Source organism: Phasianus colchicus, chromosome 1 (genome assembly GCF_987193195.1).
Source record: "Phasianus colchicus chromosome 1, bPhaCol1.hap1.1, whole genome shotgun sequence".
Taxonomy (NCBI): Eukaryota; Metazoa; Chordata; class Aves; order Galliformes; family Phasianidae; genus Phasianus; species Phasianus colchicus.
Window position 1 is genome coordinate 103,137,417 of NC_143436.1, and position 21,422 is coordinate 103,158,838.

The 21,422-nt window shown below is 37.3% G+C and overlaps 1 long non-coding RNA gene across 3 annotated transcripts in view; it reads left to right on the forward strand.

Moving 5' to 3' along the window:
- The first annotated feature begins 228 nt into the window (after positions 1 to 228).
- LOC149919919 (uncharacterized) overlaps positions 229 to 21,422 on the forward strand; it is a 63,273-nt gene continuing 42,079 nt past the window's right edge. The window contains exons 1-5 of one of the 3 annotated variants that reach the window (XR_016461582.1): positions 229 to 556; positions 6,181 to 6,280; positions 10,206 to 10,323; positions 11,315 to 11,458; positions 12,381 to 12,493. This is a non-coding gene — a long non-coding RNA (uncharacterized LOC149919919). Of the gene's footprint in view, positions 557 to 6,180; positions 6,281 to 10,205; positions 10,324 to 11,314; positions 11,459 to 12,380; positions 12,494 to 21,422 lie in introns of those variants that run through there. The other 2 variants (XR_016460779.1, XR_016463295.1) reach the window with 2 other exon arrangements.

Here is a 21,422-nt window from a genome sequence, read left to right on the forward strand (position 1 = left end):
TTTAATATAAAAGTTAATAATACATAAAAATTCATAAAAGATGCTCTTAAAAAACCTAGTACATATCGGGGTCCTAATTAAAAAGTAACACAAAACACACATTTTTTGTTCTGATATTGACCAGTTGGGAGGGGAGAGAGGAGAAAAAGCAGAGAGAGGAGAGAGAGATGAGAAGCACAGTGATTGTGCGGTGTTTGTGACATCAGCAGGACGAGCTACAAAGAGGGGTGTGACAGGAGACCATGGAAGAGGCAGTAGGTCTTCAGTGACTATATATATGAGGCACACATCTCATAAGGACCATGGCTCAGGTGATCTTCATCACCCTGGCTTTGCTGGAATTCATCCAGAACCTTCATCTGGGATTTAACTGTGTGGGCTGGATGTGCAGGAGAGCATGCAGCAGAGTGCAGAGCAGCTGAGTCTGAGCTTTGAGTAGGCTGAAGGCAGCTTCAGAGGCAGCACAGCATGTTCAGAAATCTGCAGTGTGGAAGAGATGCACAACAGCTTCCACCTCAACTGCCTGCAGACCTGACCCTGTCTGCTCTTTGGCAAAGTACGTTGCATTTTGTGTGGTTGTTTTCATATCATATATGTTTGGGTTTTTTTTTAAGAAAAAGTTTTTAAAAATTTAGAAAATGTGGCATGTAGTATGTATTTGAAAAAAATATTGAAGTGTTGCATTAAGACATCTTGCACATGTACATCTTACATTTGTGCATTTTGCATAGTGCCTTAATGTAGCTGAAATGCAGATATTCCATAGTCTATGTTTTCTATGTATGGAGTGCCTTCCTTACAGTCTTCCTAAGTACTATCTGTGAAGCACTGAACCCAAAGAGAACAGTACATCAAAGAGAGGGAACATAATGCTATGCCCTATACAGAAGGTGGAAGGCATGAGTTGTAGTTGTGGAGCTGATTAGTGCTGAACTGACCTAAATGAGAAAGCTGGTTTTGACTGTTTCAAATGGATGGAAGTCCTCAGCTAAAAGGAGTGAATTTTAGTTGAGAAATATTCTCCATGTATGAGGGCTGCGAGGCTAGCATTTTACCATTACACTTGCCTGTTTGGTTTTTTTTGTGCACTTAGATGTTCTTCCTGCCTTTTCCAGTCTGAAAATATAATCTTGCTCTTTTTCTCCTCTCTTGCTAATTCACAGCATTCCACAGTTTTTATTTTTTCTTTTCCTCTGTTCAAATACTTTATTTTCTTTTTAATATTTTCAATATGCTTTGTTAACTTGCTTTCTAGATTTAATATCTAAATATATTTCAGGTATTTAAACACCTAAGTAAAAATATTCAGTGTTGTTTTTCAAAGACTTGATCTAATCTAAATTCCTGAATTCACTGACTCTTCAATCTTAATTATACACATGTTCATAAAATTTTGAACAGTATTTCTGACGTTGGATTTCTTTGTGAATTAGTAGAGATAGATTGCTTCTAAAAGATTACTCAAAGATTTGTTTGGCATACAGACATTTTGGCATTGGAATGTTTCTTTTTTTTTTTTTTTTAAATTTTCATTTATCTATCATTATATAGAATATTTTTTATTCTCAGAATCATGGAATCATAGAGTTGTTTGAGCTGGAAGGGATCTTTAAAGATCACCCAGTCCAACCCCCCTGCAATGAGCAGGGACACCTACAGTTAGATCAAGTTGCTCTGAGCCTGTCTGCCTGACCTTGGATGTCTCCGGGGATGGAGCATCCATCACCTCTCTGGGCAACCTGTGCCCGTGTCTCAACACCTTTATCATAAAAACACATTTTCCTTATTGTACTTAGATTCAACACAGAAAAAAATGCTGATGCTATTTCAAATCAGAAAAAAATTTGAGTTGGAAATAATTTTTGCAAGCACTTAATTTTACTTACAAGAGCAGATCCAGAGATAGGCTGTTATACTCTCACTGTGGCTGAAATGCAAAACACTCTATGTAGTTTCAGGTAGCAACAGCATCTTGCCTCCTTCCAGAACTACAAAGACTGACGACTCAATTTTATCTGCTCTCTGCAACATATTACTGCATTTTTATTTTTCAGGACAATTACAGAAAGTCATAATTACTGTACTCTGTACTCTGCTGTCCTTTCTCATGTCTCCTAGTTCTTAGCTTAAGATAGGACATTATTCAGCTTTAGATAGCAAATGAGACTAAATAAGAGGATGTATAAGCTAGGTTTAGAGGTGTGGAAATGGAGCGAGTTCTCACAATACATGGGTGATTTAGGGTTTCAAATAAGCAGGGCTGTGGTTGCAGAGATATGAAGGTGTTCCATGGAGACGCTTGAGGTGGACAGGATTTAGTAGATCAAATGCAGGACCAGATAGGCATAATAATATTCCTTCCAAGGTCTTCTCAGCAGTACAGCCACTTCTAGCTTCACCGCAGCTCTGAACTTGTTTGAGCTTTTTCCCCAGACTGGCATTATAAATTTGCTTTCTGTAGTACAAATTGTTAATGATAATATTAGAACAACAGCAACAACAACAAATGCTGTCTTGTTAATGATATCGTTAGAATAAAAAAATCCTCTCAGGTATTTTAAATAGATTTTTTTTAATCACCCCTGGCTCAATAGTAGGCCAGTCTATGTGGCATTCATTACATAAATACCTCAGCTGAGCTAGTGCCTTTGTGCCTGCGGATGTCTTTTTAGTACCAATGAGGAGGAGTAGAAGCCTCCAGCAGAAATAGCAGACCAGCATATTGTCAGCACCCCCTCATCTGTGCAAACTGGCTTGCTCCTGCCATCACCACATAAGGCAACGCGCACAAACCAAATTTAGCAGGATTGATGCTGTGGCAAATGGTACTGCAGACAGGAGACTTTTAAGACAGCATTGCAAATACTAGGACAAAACTCTTCAAGTCACTGATTGGCTTTGTCTGAAACTAAGCGCAAGCCCTTATTGTAAAGATGTTCTTTGGTATGTCAATATGGACCTTCCTACATATAAGTATTAGGCTGTTACTCTTTGTCTTATTGCTACACATCACTGAGAACAGTCTGGATCATCCACTTGCCTCTCACCTCCCCTTATGTATTTCTAAACGTTAATCAGATCTTTTCTCAGTCTTCTCTTCTCCAGGCTAAACAGACCCGGGTTATTCAGTCTTATCCCATATGAGAAGTGTTCCAGGCCCTTAATCATCTTTCTGATCTTCTGCTGGGCTCCTTCCAGAAGATCCCTGTCTGTTTTGAACTGGGGAGCTCAGAAATGGACACAGTAGTTTAAACGTGGACTCACCAGGACAGAATAGGTGGGGAGAATAACCACCCTCAACCTGCTGGCCACGTTCTTTTTAATGCACCCAGGATACTATTGACCTTCTTGGCCACAAGGGCACACTGCTGGCTCATGGACAACCTGCTGTCTACCAGGATTCCCAGCTCCTTCTCTGCAGAGCTCCTCTTCACCAGGTTGTCCGCAAACCTCTAATGATGCATAGTGTTATTCCTCCCCAGGCGCAAGACTCTACACTTGCTCTTGTTAAACCTTGCAATGTTCCTCCCTGCCCAACTCTCCAGCCTGTCCAGGTCTTGTTGAATTACAGCACGGCCTTCAAGTGTGTCAGTCAATCCTCCCAGCTTTGTATCATCAGCAAACTTGCTGACAGTACACTTTATCCCACCCACCCCTGGAGAACACCACTAGTATTATGCTAGTGTATAGTGTATAGTATTATAGTTTCATAACAAGGATGTTGTGGGAAATGGTGTCAGACGCCTTGCTGAAGTCAAGATACACAACACTCACTGCTCTACCTCAATCTCCCAAGCCAGTGATGACATCACTGAAAGCTATCGGGTTGGTCAAGAATGATTTCCCCTTGGTGAATCCATGTTGATTATGCCTGATAACCTTCTCTTCCAATTGTATGGAGATGGGATCCATGACAAGTTGTTTTTCTACCTTTCCAGAGTCAGAGGTGAGGCTGACTGCCTGTAGTTTCCCAGATCCTTCTTGCCCTTTTTCAAGACTGAAGTGACACTGGCTATCCTTGAGTCTTCAGGCATCTCTCCCATTTGCCAAGACCTTTCAAAGATGATAGAGAGTGGTTCAACAATCACCTCAGCCAGCTCCTTCAGCACGTGGGTGCATTCCAACTGGGCCATGGATTTGTGTGCACTGATTTTGGCTTGATGCTCTCTGACCATATCCTGTTCAACCAAAGGGAAGTCTTCCTTTCTCCTGTCTCTCTCTCTCTTAACTCCAGAGTCTGGGATTCCATTAAAGACTGAAGCAGAGAAGGCATTGTTTATCTCTTCCTCTCAGCATCCCGTTACCAGAACATCCCTCTCATTTCGTAGCAGACCTGCATTTTCCCTAGTCTTCCTTTTACTGCTGACATACTTTAAAAAAACCTTTCTTTTTATTCTTTACCTCCTTTGCAAGGTTTAATTCCAAGAGGACCTTAGTCTTCCTCATTGTATCCCTACAGGATCTGACAAAATACCATACACTTCTGAGGTGGACAGGCCCTTTTTCCACATTTCATGGGCCACCTTCTTTCCTTTTAGTTTATCCAAGAGTTTCTTAAATGCAAGAGACTCATTCAAAATGCAGTGAAGATCTGGACCAGTACTGAAATATAGTGGATTACTCTTTCCTTTCAAGTGAGGTTAAAGATAGGATAAACAGAAAGCAATTTTACTCACTTCTTTCATTTCAGTGTATATTCTCAGTGAAGTAGTGATAGAGTCTCAAATTTAAAAGAGACACTAGAAGATCTGGATAGAATATTCCCCACCAAAACTAAGTTTCAACATAAAGCAGTTGCCAATAGAGCAAGGAGGTGAAATGTATATAGATCACAGATGAAAAATTACTGATCTGGAAATGTAACAGTGGACAAGTTAAGGACTAAGTTGGTTTGTAGAAGTTCCGCTGTAGGTACAATTCTGATTTTGTTTACATTGGTGTACGTTTGAGCTGAAGTTATTCAAATTATACCAGAGCGAGTATTTAATTTGAAGTATTCAACTGGGGACTTTATTTCTTTTAATGTTGCTGTGCACTCAGACTTATATTGGAATGAATCAAGGGACCTTACTGGAATCAGAATCAAATCTAGTATATTAAATAACTGCTGGGAACTTGTCTATGGATATTAATTTCAGATATTATGCAGAAAAAAACACAAGAAGTACGTATTAATTGAAACTCGTGCATGAAGATTTGGCTGAATAACTCCCATTAACAATAATAAGAGTTACAGAATTCATTTCCTAAGTCCTGCTAAAAATTCACCCAAGGACATTGTATTCTGTATCTTTAGATTCAGATCTTTTTTGTATTAGGTGTTTCAGGTAATAAAAATCTTATGCAGTTATGGCTAGAAGAGTCTATTCTGAATAGCAGTTTATTTTAAAATGATTATTAAATTATAGCTGTATTGGCTGATTTTAGTTTATGCCTGTTTTGCATTTAAATATCCATCTAACATCAAATAAATGTTTCTTATTTTTATTAAAAAATCTTAAGGAGATAATGTTTTCAAAAGTCATATTTAAGTTAAACTCACTTCTCTGCAGAGGGCATTTGTAGACAGAGTTCATGAACCAGTCTGTAATGTAAATACATTTATATTGAAAGTGGCTTTATGATTCAATGTATTTGACAAATTGCTACTGTTCAGTTTCTTAAAAAGCTTTTTTTTATTCTACTGTGTATATTTCTGGAATTTAATGGCATTTTTTACCTAATTTCTGAGATCAGACTGCAGAACTCATTTAAGGTACCTTGATTTGCTATGGCAAACAGATTTCCTGGTTAGTTCACCTCCATGAAATACTACACTTGTTAGAGCTCTCAAGTCATTCCCAAATATGATTGTATAAAAAGGCTGAGCTGAAGGGAGAATTGTGATTGCAAGTTACTGCAGTCAGGTAGCCAAGCTAACTTCTAGCACAGCAGCCAGCATTTACAGATCAGCAGGTGCTTGCGTGCAGCAAGGTTATTTGCCATTTTATGTACCTACATCATAGATTGAAATTCAAAGTCTGTGATGATGTGTCTTAGTTCCTACGTGATAGGAGGTTTGTAAACCCTGGAATGGGTTACTAAAACAGAAGTCCCTTATACACATGATTTCTTCAGAGATATAAACTTCTGCTCAAATGTTGTCTGCTTTCTGTAAATAGAAGTGTATCCATTTTTCAGATACCAAAGCACTGATGTTTCAAAAGGCACAATCTTTAAGCAAGAAAAGAACTACTTATGGCATGAAAACTGATTCCTATTGTAACTTCAGTATTCTCAAGTAAGTTTAATGTGTAGTGGTTTTCTAATTAATTTACAACACATGGCAACTACTATGTAATCAGGACTATTTGTAAAACAGGTGAGATGAAGTTGCAGTAGCTTCTTGTCACATGTTGGGCTGGAAGTAATAAGGTAAATGTTTTGTGATGAGGGTGTAGGGATGATTCTATATGAGATTTGAACCCTGAGTGAAAATTCATCACTGATTTCACAGGCATGCACACACTTGCATATGTTCAACTCCATCTGCCTTCATACTCAAAAGTAGCCCTCAAAAAAGCCATACTCAATTATATCTTGCTTGTGGTTGTTTTCCAATTTTTGAAAGTCCTGATCTTATATGGCTGACTGTGTTCCATAGGCTTACACAGGGATTAGGGTAAATTTAGATTTTTCTTGTAGTTGTAGAAATTGAAGTAGATGTGCAGAAGATATGAGGTATCCATCTAAATGGCTTTAAAGAACCCACCAACCACTTTCCATTTCAGTAGCAGAAGCATTATCTTCATAATCATCATTATGTAGCACAGTGGGGAACCACTCAAAGTCCTCTTATGACAGCCAAAAAGAATTACCTCAGACTTGCTGTTAGCATGACAGTTCTGCAAATTAGATTCTGCTATGGGAACTGTGTGGAAATTAGTGTACTCTTTGATAGGCAGAGGTTTGAAGTCAGCCTGTGATTTGATATCAACTCAACACCATAGAGGGCTAAATTATAGATACCAGAAATCTGTCATTGGACTTCACTCATGAAACTAGACAGTTTAAATTAGCTACAACAGAAATATGAGGGTGTGGTGCTTTCATGGTGGGCAGTGGACATGATCTAAAATATATACAAACACCTTCTTGTTTCAAACTTCAGTCCCAAGGGGAATCCCAGTGCTTGTTTTTTTATCTTTTTACTGGGAAGCAGAAGTGAAAATAGATAAATTCATATGGTCCAACCACATTCATGGAGTGGAATGAGATATTCTGAGACCAAAGATATCTTACCCAGACAGATACTGCTGAGCAGTTTCTGTTTCATCAGACTCTACTAGCTAAAAAGTGAATAAAATATGCTTTGAATTGGTAATAATCTATTTACTGAAATGGAAAACAGAAAACACCTGAAATATTTTAATAGAAAACTCAGGGAAACTCATGAATCAGGAGAATGTGAAAAAGTTTTTAGAGACTGGGAGTTTTCACAGCGTAATATACTGGATTTTATCTGATTATATGTCTCAGGCTACAGTTTTGGAATCACCAGAAGAATATTTTGTGGAGGTCCTAATCACTACCTCCCTTTCCTATTATCCCCTCTTCCCTTGGGAAAGGTCCTTCACCAGATATCTTTAATGGTGCTGACACTCTCCTTTTACATACCCTTACAGAAATCTTATCTACTTACTCTGTGACTTCATAAAGCTGATTTTATCAGGGAAGTATAACTGGTATGTGGGTTCTTATGTTAGACTCAAATGCTAAAGATAAAAGAAATGAAATGAGAGAATGCAATCCTGAGGAACCTTTCAGCACGCAAACAGTGTCCAAGTCTTCTAGCAGCTGGCACATTGTTAACCAAAGTGTCAAACTATAGGTCCTAAGTCATTAAATTTTCTGACCTATAACTTTCTCAACAGTACAGAAAGCTAAGAGTACTCAGCCTATGATTAACAAGGATTTTTATATTGACTATTAAACCAGAAAAGAAGAGAGATCTTTTTATGTCCCAAGCTTCACTAGGTTTGGATTTTCGTTGGAGATCAAAGAAATGAAGGTAGCATGGCTACTTCAATCATCTCTCTAATGTTGTAGATTTTAACATCTGTTTAACTTGGTATTTCTTAAAATTTCTGAAGGCTGGAATAGCTTTTGCTGAAGGATGCTTAAGTGGTATGTGTGGAAGATGAATTTAAAGACATAGCGCTAGATAAATATGTACTCCTAGTATTACCAAAGTTGTCCACAGTTTCTTTTAAGTACTGAAGAAGAATACATAGGCTGGTCTGGATGCCATTAAACTTTGTGTTCTTTTTTTTTTTTTTTAATTATTATTTTTATTACTATTTCTGGTTATGTCAAAATATCCTAATAATCTTTGCCATAGCTGAAAGAAAAATTATGCATCTACCAAATTCTGCATGATTTTATGCAAATTAGATTTATTTTATTTGGGAAGGAATCCAACACATACAAGCCAAAAAATTTGGAAAGTTTTTCTAATCCTTTAGTCTATTCTTCAATTTCAGGAAAAGAAGAAATTACTCCTTTTTGTCCCTTTTTCCCATTAGCTATTTAAAATATCTGATTTCTTTGCAAAGCTGTTAGGAGGATTCTTCCAAGCAACAACAAAGCACATTTGTGAGAGTTCATTTGTGCACCTTGCAATAAATTGGTAAATGGAATACTACAATACTAGAGAGTACCACATTATTAGTATGTCTACTGGCTACCGTTTGAAATTGTTTCTATTATATAGTGTTAAACTGAAGCAAAGATGAAAAAGATGTGAAGGTACCTAAAATAGACAACATGGGAAATAGTCTTTACCAATTTTTTGAGTGCAGCCTAGCTAAAAAGAAAGTTATCAAGCAGCACTGTTTAGTGAATGTTCACCTTATAGGGAGTTTTGGAGAAAAAAAGTAGCCTTATTTATCCACAAGAATTTCCAGGAAAAAAGTACCGCATTTTCATTGTTAGCTTGGCTCCTTTTCATCACTAGATAATATATTATAGAACCTCAGTAAAACTTAAAAAATAATCCTAGTGCTACATCTGTCAACATCCACATCTTTTTTCGAAGCTCAGAGCTTAAATCAAATGGATGCTTGCTGATTAAAGGTTTCCCTGCCCATTCCTCTTTATAAAGAAGGAAACAACTGACTCGAGAGCCATTTGCTGTAAAGAAGATACTGAAAAATATTAGAGAAAGCCAATGTAAAGTCAGATGGGTGTAAGCTTCTGGTATTCAGGATGCTTTGAAGTATATAAGGAATATATTTGTTTAGAAGTTGTTTTAAATCTTTGCAAAATTTCTGTTTGTCATCTCCAGTAAGGGTTCTTGCTAAACACACTTTCAAAGTAAGTATTAGCAAAAAAGGAAAATAGCAAGCCTGAAACCCACAGATCAAGTCTCAGTGGTTCAGACATAATAATTTCTAAAATAAGCACAGCAAATTGGTTGGTTGTGCTGTCTGTAACCATTTGATATACTCTTTCACAGATTAAAATACCTTTCTTGCTGTTTTGCTGCTTTCTAACCCAGAAACATGGACTGGGTCCTCCTCTTCATGGCTCATCATTGTTCATCACTGTCACTTTCATGATAACAGTTACATTTATTCTTAACATGTCTTTTATGAGGGAGTGCAGGATCAGAAACTCATCCAAAATGAACATTTTAAACAGACATTTCAAAGCAGTTTTTGAAAAGGTAAATAAGTCCTAATGTCTGAGTGGAATTCTCTAATTCATGAGAGCTTAAAATGCAACATGGACTAATACAAAAATAACAAGGGTTTTGACAGAGGGCAGATTAGAGTGCCGGCTTTTTTTTTTTTTTTTTTTTTTTTTTGATCCTGTCATAAAATATTCGGGGTAGTAAGCAAGGCTTGATGGAGCACCAAAAGACCTCACTCATTCTGCTTCACATAGCTCTATAGTCAGCTCCTCTGGCTGACTTTGTCATCCTTTTATTGAACAAGTTAATGTATTTTCTGAAGTCTGCTGGACTAAATATATGCAACTTTAATATATGTAAATCTGTTTGTGCAGTTTTATCTTAGTTGAGGGACCATCAAACTCATACTTCAACAGATATGTTTTCACATATCTGCATACTAAAGTAATTCTGGAATTATACCCAAATAGAAAATGGATTTTTTACTTTTTTAAAAAATTATTTTTTTATTTTAACTCTTAATGACATGGAGGCTCCTCAGTCACTCTGCATCCCATTTCACTGTGACTCCAAGACAATTCAACCTCTGTGGAAGATGTGTGGGCATACTGAAGCACAGGAGAGAGAATCAGGTAGAGATTATCTACCAGGTATTTGAATACAGATGTTTGCTTTTATAAGAGCAATTAAAAGGTCTGTTATGCTGATCAAAAGTCAGGTCAAGGAACTTAAAAGGAATAACATTCATCTTAATTACATTCCTATAATAAGCTTGTTTCCTGTGTATAGGCTATTAAACTGTGGAAAGCTGCATCTGGTTATATGTATATGTATGCAGATGCAGTACACAGTATATTTATATTTATGTATATACATACTGTATATATAACTATATGTAAAAAAAGTTTTAGTAAATACCGGATTTCCTGTGGCTCAGATCCTGGAGCTACTATATGTGTGTTATATTTACGTTCTAATACAAACATATTCAATAATTCTGCATTTATGTTTTCATTAGCAATGGACTAGGCTTAAACATTCTATTCTCGTATTGTAATCATTTGCAAACACCACCTTTAGCCCAATACATTTTCTGTTTACACTCCTACAGAAGAATGCAGAAAAAAACATAATCTCAGATACCATCTGTTTAAATGCAACTGTGAAATTGTAGGACAAGGATAGCAGAGATGGCTTGTTAAGGAAGATTTGGACTCTGTTAAGAGGAATGTGCCTTATTGTCTCTCTCATAACAATATACTAATTTCTAACATTTGTTAGAATGTTGTCACTGAGAGACTGTATTTTAGCTGGCATTTGTCCTCAGATTGAGGAAATTGTGATACATTGTACTCGTAATATACCATAACATTTTTTTCTTGTCCTGTAATACAACTGTGTTTATTAAAAACAAACAAACAAACAAACAAAAATGCACACACACAAAAAAAAAAACACACAAAAACCCTACAAAACACATGTAATTCTATATAACTCTATGGATAGCATACATATTAGAAGTTTTCCATTTAAATTCTCAAAGCAAAAATACAAGTTCAGATTCTCTTTCCAGAAAATTATTTACTGGTGTGGCAAGAAGTTCACACAAACAAAGTTGTTCTATTTTGTTCCTTTTAACAGGCCTACGTTATTTCCACTGAGTCTTCTCTCTGAAGAGATAACAGAGTGCATATCAAGGGTACTGCCTTGTCTTCTGATGAGTAGAGAGGAATGGGCATTGAATGCACACCATTGTAGCTCTTTTAGAGCATGGCAGCAATAAAGGTATAGGCAATGAGCTCAGATGATAGGTTTGAATTCAGCTCAGTGGCAAAGTTGAAATTTTGTTAGATAGAACTGAATGCCCTCAGCAGTCAGAGACTTTCTTGAACAGGGAGTTCTAAATTCAAACTCCTTCAGTAAAACCTGTGGCACTTTCCACAGGAAGAATCTAGATCAAAAGGTTGCTTGCAATTGAATCCTTTCTCTACCAAACCAAAGTACTGCTCTTGTTAATAGTTGAATACATGCATTTCTTGAAAAGATTTCACTTGCATAAAATGACATCTTCAGTATTACTGAAAACTCAGTACTAATTTAAAGTGTCTTAAAAGGAGATTGCTTTTGGAAATTAATCAAGGCACTGCAGTAAGTAAACTTGTTGTATACATAGAGATCTTAAATTCTATCAGTAGATTTCTCTCTGTATTCATTATATAACAGGTTTACATGCATTTCATTTCCTTACTTACAGGGCTTTATTGAATTCATTTTATTAAACTTAATTGCTTAGTGATTGATTATTTCTATTTACTGTATTAATGGCAGGAGATACCTATCATTTTAATATGAATAATTCCATAGGGAAGACCAAAAGTTTTATCTTTGTTCTCAGTAAATGCTTAAGGCATTAATTCAGCTAATTCACAGCTCCCTCAAGTTTTAGAGATGCTACTTTTTTTTCTTACTTCAGAGAATACAGATATGCACTCTGCACACAGGTATATATCATGCCGCAACATCAATTCTTTTTCTTGTCCCAGGTGTTAGAGTCCCTGCAAAATTTTTATTAAGTTTTCTATGGAATTGCCTTTATTTTCCTGTATAATTTATTTTTTAACTGTTGAGAATATTTTGAACAGTGTATTTTATCTGTATTTCTGAATATTAAACATTTCTTACTTTTCACTTGTGAAATTGTTTGCAGCTTGCAGTTTTCAGTACAGAAATGAAGCAAGAAGTGGTCTCTTTGAGGTGATTACTCTGAACTATTTCAGAAGTAGGAGAAATACGTAGGGCAGATACAAGAGAATGGAGGTGAGAAGCAAGTGCACTATGTTTTAAAAACTGATTTATGTAAAATTTAATTAGATGAAAATCTGCTTGTGTGAGTGAAACCCAACATAGAAACAAACACAAATGTCTGGACCAAGTCCCCAGCATTCTGTGCAGTGTTCTGTCAGAGCACTGACGCTAGCCAGAAAACATTGTTCTGCTCCCTGTCCTGGTGTCATGCCTGCCTGCTTTTTTGGTGTTGCTGCTTTCTTTTTGTATCAGGTATACTTTGTCTTGATTCAACTCATGGTTTTGACTTGAATTTATCACACAAATACAACTTAACAGTGTGCATTTGTGTGCCTATCTATCTCTTTCTGAAATATTTTGTAGATTAGTATTTGTTAAGGATATGTGTGATGCTCAGCAATAAATTCATTATTACAGCTGGGTGAAACTGGCTGAATGGCTGGGCCCAAAGAATTGCGGCCAATGGAGTTAAATCCAGTTGGCGGCTGGTCACGAGCGGTGTGGAGTCCCCCAGGGCTTGGTACTGGGGCCGCTTCTATTTAACATTTTTGTTAACGATCTTGATGAGGGGATTAAGTGCACCCTCATAAGTTTGCAGATGACACCAAGTTGGGAGGGAGCACTGTTCTGCCTGAGAGGAGAAAGGCACTACAGAGGGACCTAGATAGGCTGGATTGATGGGCCAAGGTTGACTGTATGCATTTCAATAGGGCCAAGTGTTGGGTTCAAGTGTTGGGTTCTGCATTTTGGTCACAACAACCTCAGGCAACTCTACAGGCTTGGGGAGGAGTGCCTGATGAAGAGGGACAGATCTTGGTGTACTGATGGACAGTCAGCTGAATATGAGCCAGCAATGTGTCCAAGTGGCCAAGAAGGCCAATGACATTCTGGTTTGTATCAGGAATGGTGTTGTGAGCCAGACTAGGGAAGTAATCCCGCGCCTGTACTCTGCATTGGTGAGGCCTTACCTCTAGTACTGTGTTTAGTTTTGAGCACCTCAGTACGGAAAAGACATTGAGGTGCTGGAGCAGGTCGAAAGAAGGGCAGCAAGACTTGTGAAGGGCTTGAAGAATATGCCCTGTGAGGAGAGACTGAAGTAACTGGGGCTGTTCAGTCTGCGGTAAAGGAGGCTGAGGGGAGACCTTCTTGCTCTCTTCCAATACCTGAAAGGTGCTTACAGCGATAGAGAAGTTGGTCTCTTCTCACTGGTGACAGGTGACAGGATGAGGGGAAATGGCCTCAAGTTGCACCAGGGTAAGTTTAGGTTGGATATCAGGAAACACTTCTTTACAGAAAGGGTTGTTAAGCACTGGAATAGGCTCCCCAGGGAGGTGGTTGAGTCACCATCCTTGGATGTATTTAAAAACCATTTGGATGTGGTGCTCAGGGACATGATTTAGTGGAGGGTTGTTAGGTTAGTATGGTTAGGTTGTGGTTGGACTTGATGATCTTTAAGGTCTTTTCCAACCTGAGCAATTCTATGATTCTATGATTGTATGATTATGATTGAAGGATGAAAAAAGGTGGTACACTGAAAAGAATGATGACTCTCTGCAGATTCTGTAAGGTCTGGGATAGTGTGCTCTAGGGCAAGAGTGGACAATGATTTGAAGCTGTTTCTGGAGGAAGTGTGAACAGAGGATTTGTTTGTGACATCATAATAATTGCAACAATTATGTGACAGATGCAACAATTTCTCCATAGTCAGGATAGTGTTGAAAATAAGTTGTGAACAAAGTAGAGAAAGTTTTAAACTCCTAAGTGAAAGAGAGAAGTGCTGGGTTTGTTTTCTCATTGTCTTGTTACAGTAGCTGTTTTTTTCATGGGTTATAACTCCCATTTCACACCATATGAAAAATTTGTTCTTATGTCCCAGGTGTTACAGTCCCTGCAAAACATCCTATTAACGACTGTATGTGCTGGAACCAATTTTTTTTCTTTCTATATACAATGTTCTATAGTATATTTTTGGTCCTATTCCATATCTGTTGTATGATGAGAGATCATTGAGGCTTCCGAGGTATTTTACATTATCATTTTAGCTACATCTGTAAAAATTTGGATTGTTACTCGTAACAATAGCAGAGATCATGGACAATCATTCAGAAGGGTGGCACTTAATAGTCAGTGTTTTGGACTTAAAACTATTTTCTAATTCTCCCAAAGACTTTTGTTGGATAAAAGGTGTGGTTTCCATAACTTAATAGTATGCATCTATATGAATCATTGCATTGTTCTCATATATGGAAGAGAAGCAAATGCTAATAATTCATTAACTCTACCATTAAACCTTAACAAAGACATATGTAGATTCGAAACTGTAACTTGGCTTATGCCACTGTTGTATGCTGAGTTAGAATTCTTAAAGTATTAATGAAAAGACTTCTCTTGCACAAGCCATTAGAACAGACCTATTTGCTAGATGTTATTACAATGCAATAAAAAGGCAAGCAGCTGGTAGAAGAATCAGACCAAGGGAGCAGAGCAAAGGCAGATTCCATCACAGATGCCATTCCTCATTTCCCCATATCTTTGAGAAGAATGGCAATTAATAATGATTTATCAGTTATTTGGGTGCTTAATTAGTTTTTTTTTCAATTGGGTTTGGGGTATCTCGTTCATGTGTGAATGCAAGAAAGCCAACTGAATGGATTAAATGAACACAAAATTTCAGATTTCTGCATGAAGCAAACCCCGTACTCCTTTCTTTCAACATGTTTTTAAAACATCTACTTACTTTCTACACAAAGATACTTTTCAGCTGACAACGGTACACACACCTTCTTACCTTCATCCCCAGTATTTTGCATCATCAATCCAGTTTATTTCTCTTACTGCAAATTCTCATGAACTCAGATCCCTGTCACATATTCAGCCATACTCATACCTGAAAAATATTACCATCATTTTTCACATTCCTCATCCTTCTGACTATAAGCTGCTCTTAGCAAATAACTAAAGCAGAATTCTCCATCTCCTGGTGTTTACATAATGGAATATTTTCAAGCCTCTTTATAGCCTTATTTCCAACATTTCCTGATCTCTTCTCCTGAAACATACATTTTTCTCTGCCTCATAACACCCACTTAAAAGTAGGTTTTGATGATGGTGTTTGTTGGTGGATTTTTATTGTTGTTGTTTTAGAGAGTTAATGCTGAATTAATGTAATTTGCAGAACAATTCAAATTGTTATTTGAACACGATGGAACTATGAGGTTACTGAAATGAGCACTAAACATTCTCCAAGCTTAAATAATCATTTGTAGCACTTTATCTGAAATTCCAACCCTTTGTTTTTGTTGTTGTTGTTGTTGTTGTTTGTTTGTTTTGTTTTTTGTTATTAATCTTGGCTAATTAGCATATTGGTTAATTGGCCAAATTTTATTAAGAAATTCTGCATAAGCACTACTTGTGAGAATGGGCAAAATTTTCCTAGGCCATTTGCATTTTCTAATTTGAGCCCTTTAGCTATTCAGGGAAGAACTTTTCTTCAGGGAAAAGCTCTATTAGGTAGTTTAAAAAAAAAAAAAAAAGAAAGAAAAAAAAAAGAAAAAAGAAAAGAGAGAGAGCAATTTTCCAGAGGAGCAGACAGCACAGGCTTACATTGATAACTTCAGCACAGAATCCTGGGGGGTAGGGGGAAGGGTTGCATCCAGCAGCAGAATAATCTCTCCACCTCCTGCTGATTTACAAGTCAACTTGTAAATTTACTGTCCTTTTCTTTGTCCTTAAATCTGCTGATGAGGAACATTTCCTAATAAATATATGAATGGTAATGATTAGTGTCAGTTACAATTATTTATGCAAACCGTCTTTATTCTAATAATGTGGACTGAAAAATGAGCAGTTTCACAAAATTTTTTGCACTAACATCTCTGATTTCTAATGTGTTTAATTTTCTTATGAAGTCTATGCAGAATACACCTTTATGTTCCAGGCACCCTCTTATATACATAAAAGCCTTTTATGTAACATTTATGTGTCTTTTTGCTGTAAATGAACCCTTCTAAAGCACCAAATTATAAACAAAGTAAGCCTGTCTCCAACCAGCATAGATCTACTTATTTTAAACAGATCAGATATTCACACGCTGTTGACAATAATGCCCTTCAACAGATCAAATAGCTCAGGCATTAATAATAATTGGAAAAAAAAATATTTTATTTGATTAATCCTGTCTGAAGCAAATTCTAGTAGGTATTTAGTATCCAAGATTTACATTGTGAGAAGTATTCTAGAAAGTCCTTGTTTTAAAATATTTGCAGTCACACTGTGAAGTGGGATGTTATTCAAAGAAATCTACATGTCTTTATGTCTGGACTGCATGAAAAATCTCAGTTGGAAAACACAGATAAATAGTCATTGACTTAATATCACAGTTTCAAGCAACTGTTCTGTAAATCTGAAATTCAGTTTAAGGGTGACACCTTTCTTCAATGGAGCATTCTAAAGCTGTGTCCGTTTTAATATCCAGCATCAGGAGAGGAGATAAGCTAATTAATGTTCTTCTGAAGATCTTCAGTGGCTTCCCACTGCATTACTTTGTAAGTTAATTGAGCGTAGGTATTAATGTGAGGCTTCTTCAGTAACCTTTCTTATTCTCTTTTGTGATGCTTACTGCACACAAATCTTTTCAGACTGTTAAGCTTGCAAGAAAAAAATAAAAGGGTTTATTTTGTTGGCTTATGAATATTCTGTCAAATGAATATCTGTTCTGAAACATTTGTCTTTAAACATTTGTGTTTTGGTGTATGACCAGCTGAATAATCTTGCTTGCAGACTGGGCATACTTTAAGCCCAAATTCTGGATTGCTTTTTGTTAAGCACAGCACAGTATAGCTGCATATAGGACATCACCCAGGAAAACTGCAACTCTGAATGCTTTAAAGAACTGGGGGATTGTGGGAAGGGTTAGTTAGCAAGAGAAATGCAATTGGGAGCATACTGTCAGTCTCTAAGCAAGAACTCAGGAGGCTGGGTGAGGATAACATCACACCAAGGCAGTGCCAGCAGAAAGTAGGAGCTTCAAAGAAGAGCAAGACTAATACCAAGCAAAGTGACATCTGTCTAGGTATGCCCATTTCTGGAAATTTGTAGTGAACAGATTTGATTCAAAAGAATGGCATCAGTTAAGCATTTGAGACTATAGAAGAGTCAAAATAGACCTTCGTCTGTTGATTGTTTAAGGAAGTAAATGTTTGTCAAGGATCAGACTTTGAGGATGATGCATTTTCAGAGATATTGGGAAAATTTTTGCTCAGATCAGCTTGCTTGCTTATCTTTATCTCAAAAAGAGACAGAGGAGAGTATTTATTTGTATAAAGGGAGAGTCCGCCGTGGGCATTTCCCTTGTAAGGTCTCTCAAAGTATTGGAGGCACAGCCTCTTCTCGTCCCTGCTTCCCTACCTCATTGCTCCTTTTCCTTTCCTCGTTGGCTAAAGTATTTAAAGGTTACAGACTTCCTGGACATATTCTCCCTAGTATGTCACCATACCCCATGTATCATGCATTGCATGTGCAATTAACTCTATGCTGCCTAGAGAGCTGAGAAGTTAATATTAATTAGCCTATTAAGCCTGCACTGTAAGACCAAAGTTCACAAGTTTGAGTTGTTGAGACTTTGTAACTTAAGCTTTATTTGGTGAAAGTTTACGAAGTACAGACATTAAATGGAGAGGAATTTGTAAGCTTCTGCACAATTTCTCTGCAAGGACACCTTGTGCACAAGCCTCCTTTATCTCAAAAAGCTTATGAAGTTCCTTTTCTGATAAGAATTTGTACCGGGATTTTCTTTGAGGGTGATAAACTGTGTTGTGGGATCAAGAATAGGGAATACTTTCACTACCATTGTATCTCAGCAAGTCAAAGTGAGAGGTTGGAAGTCAGAATATCACTAGAGGAAAGATTTTGTTCTGTTTTAAACAAAACACAAATACATGCACAAAGCAAATAAAAACAAACAAAATCCCACCAGAAAAAAAACAACCCAAAACCCAAATCAGAGGCAGCTGTTCCTCTGAATTCCCTTAATTGGTACTTAGAGTGGGGAATGCCACAGAGAATGCAGTCCATATGTGGTTTAACTTCTACAGTCTCATCAGTAAGATTTTGGGGGTCAGTGATTTTGGGGGTCGGCCTCTTCTCTCATGCAACTGGTGATAGGACTAGAGGGAATGGTTTCAAGCTGCGCCAGGGAAGATTCAGGCTGGATATTAGGAAATACTACTTCTCTGAAAGGGTGGTCAGGCACTGGAATGGGCTGCCCAGGGAGGTGGCGGAGTCCCCTCCCCTGGAGGTGTTTGAGGAACGTTTGGATGTTGTATTGAGGGATATGGTTTAGCGAGAACCATTGGTGATAGGTGGATGGTTGGACTGGATGATCTTATAGGTCTTTTCCAACCTTAGTGATTCTGTGTTTCAGTGTCAAAAGGAATGAGTGGCTGGGCTGACATTTTTATCTTCTATATCCCATGATGTAAGGCATGAATTCATTGTGGTTTGCCTTGGCTGTAGGATTTAAATGTAAATTGTTTGAATTTAACTGTGATTGTTGCCTTTATTCAGCCTTTTTCCATTGCTAATCTGAGTTCAGATTTCAGCACAGAGAAAAGGGACTGCAAGGAAAAATATGGAAATGTAAAGGATGTACTTTTATGGAAAAAATATCTTGAAAATTATTGGATTCATCATAGTAAAATGGCAGTTGGTGGGGTGTAGGTGTATATAAATAGTGTAGGAAGTAGGCTTTAAATGCAATCTGTGTCAAACAGTGACTTTAAGGGAGTAATGATAAGTGAAGTCTATTTCACTAATTTTTTTGGAGGCCACTATAAAGTGATCTGATAAACATGAGATGCATATTATTATTCCTGGCAATGAGTAATTATACCACTGCATTTCATACACTTAGTTCTGCAAAATGTTTGATACAACTTCATACTTTTGCAAGACAAACCCCAGCCCATTATAAAACTCCTTAAGACAAATGTGATGTTAAGAAGCAGGCATTCTTTATTATGGTGACAGTTGCACAGGGGATATTTCCTTCCTATTGTGCACCCCAACTAAACAAAGACTCATCCTTTATATACATTTAGGTACACTACCTCCAGATGCTTGAAGAGATGTCTGCAGTGGTCATGAGATCTCAATCCCACCTTTCACATGTTTGGGTAGTTAACAATAGGGCTAATTGCCCTTTTAGATGACCCCTCACTACAAGAAAGACATTGAGGCCCTGGAGCATGCTCAGAGAAGGGCAATGAAGCTGGTGAGGGGTCTGGAGCACAGGCCTTATGAGGAGCAGCTGAGGGAGCTGAGATTATTTCATCTGGAGAAGAGGAGGCTCAAGGGAAACCTTATTGCTCTCTATGATTACAAAGGAGGTTGTAGTGAGCTGGGGGTCGGCCTCTTCTCTCGTGTAACTCATGATAGAACTAGAGGGAATGGCTGCAAGCTGTGCCAGGGGAGATTCAGGCTGGACATCAGGAAATACTACTTTTCTGAAAGAGTGGTCAGGCACTGGAATGGGCACCACCAGGGAGGTGGTAGAGTCACTAACCCTGGAGGTGTTCAAGGAACGTTTGGATTTTGTGATGATGGAAATGGTTTACTGAGAACTATTGGTAATAGGTGGATGGTTGGACTGAATGATCTTGTAGGTCTTTTCCAACCTTGGTGTTACCGTGATTCTGTGAAAGCATACTGCATTTGTTGTTACAAATTTTCAGATGTTCCTTTTTTAAAACATTCAACATAAATCATGCTTCGCAATGAGCTTTGACTGTTTGACTAAATGAAATTGCAAGCACAGAATTATAAACTATTGAAGTGCAGCTTCAGATATTGGTGTTATATATATATTCATGTTGCTTTTAGTTATAAACTTGTGATATGAAGTAAACTGTCTGGGTTTTCTTCACTTCTTATGACAACTTATTTGCCTATGAACGTGAAAAGCACATTTCATTCTCTTGAATAAAAACCTGGAATACTTAAACATAGCTTTCCCTTTGCAGTTTTCACTTTGCAGTTTCCCTAATCTATCCATGCATTTTTCTATAAGACATTTATTTCTCATCAACCTTTCTACCCACACGAGACTTTTAAACCCGAGATTAAAGTGGAGTGAGACCAAGAATAGTATGCAGATTGAGCAAGAGACATGAATAACACATATACGCAGAAGTATACTCAAACTAATTTGGATAAAAGGTTTGTTTTTTAACACTTTCATTTTGTACCAGGAGAGATTCAGTTTGGATGTTAGGAAACACTTCTCTGAGAGAGTGATCAGGCACTGGAACAGGCTGCCTAGGGAGATGGTGGAGTCACCAACCCTGGAGGTGTTCAAGAAACGTTTAGAAGCGAGGGACATGGTTTAGTGGGAAGTATTGGTGATGGGTGGACTGAATGATCTTGGAGGTCTTTTCCAACCTCGGTGTTTCTATGATTCTATGATATGTCATTTTCAAGATGCTTCTGAAAGAGGAGATTAGCCATACAGACAAGAATACAAGATGTCTAAAAAGTAGTGGAAAACTCTCATTGACTTTTTCAGCCCTTCAGTGAGTGCAATGCATTTCCATGCATACAGATGTGCATTCATTTCCTGCATCCATGTTCCTGTATAAAGAGTTGTGTTTACCGTGTTTATTGAACACTGGAACACAGGAAACATTCCATCATTACTACACAGCTGTTTTAGAACTTCCCTTCTCTCCTCAAAACAGTAAAAGTCTAATTGCCTCAAAAACATTCTGAAAGTGGAATTTTTTTGAAAAGTACTTTGTCAAGCAAGGAATAACACTTTATTGAAAGCTCTTTTTTTTAGATATTTCCAAACATGACTAGCTTGCATGGACTCAAAAGAAGTTAACACTTTTTTTTTTTTTTTTTTTTTTTTAGGAAAATTTATGTTTGAATTTAAAAAATGAAAATCAAA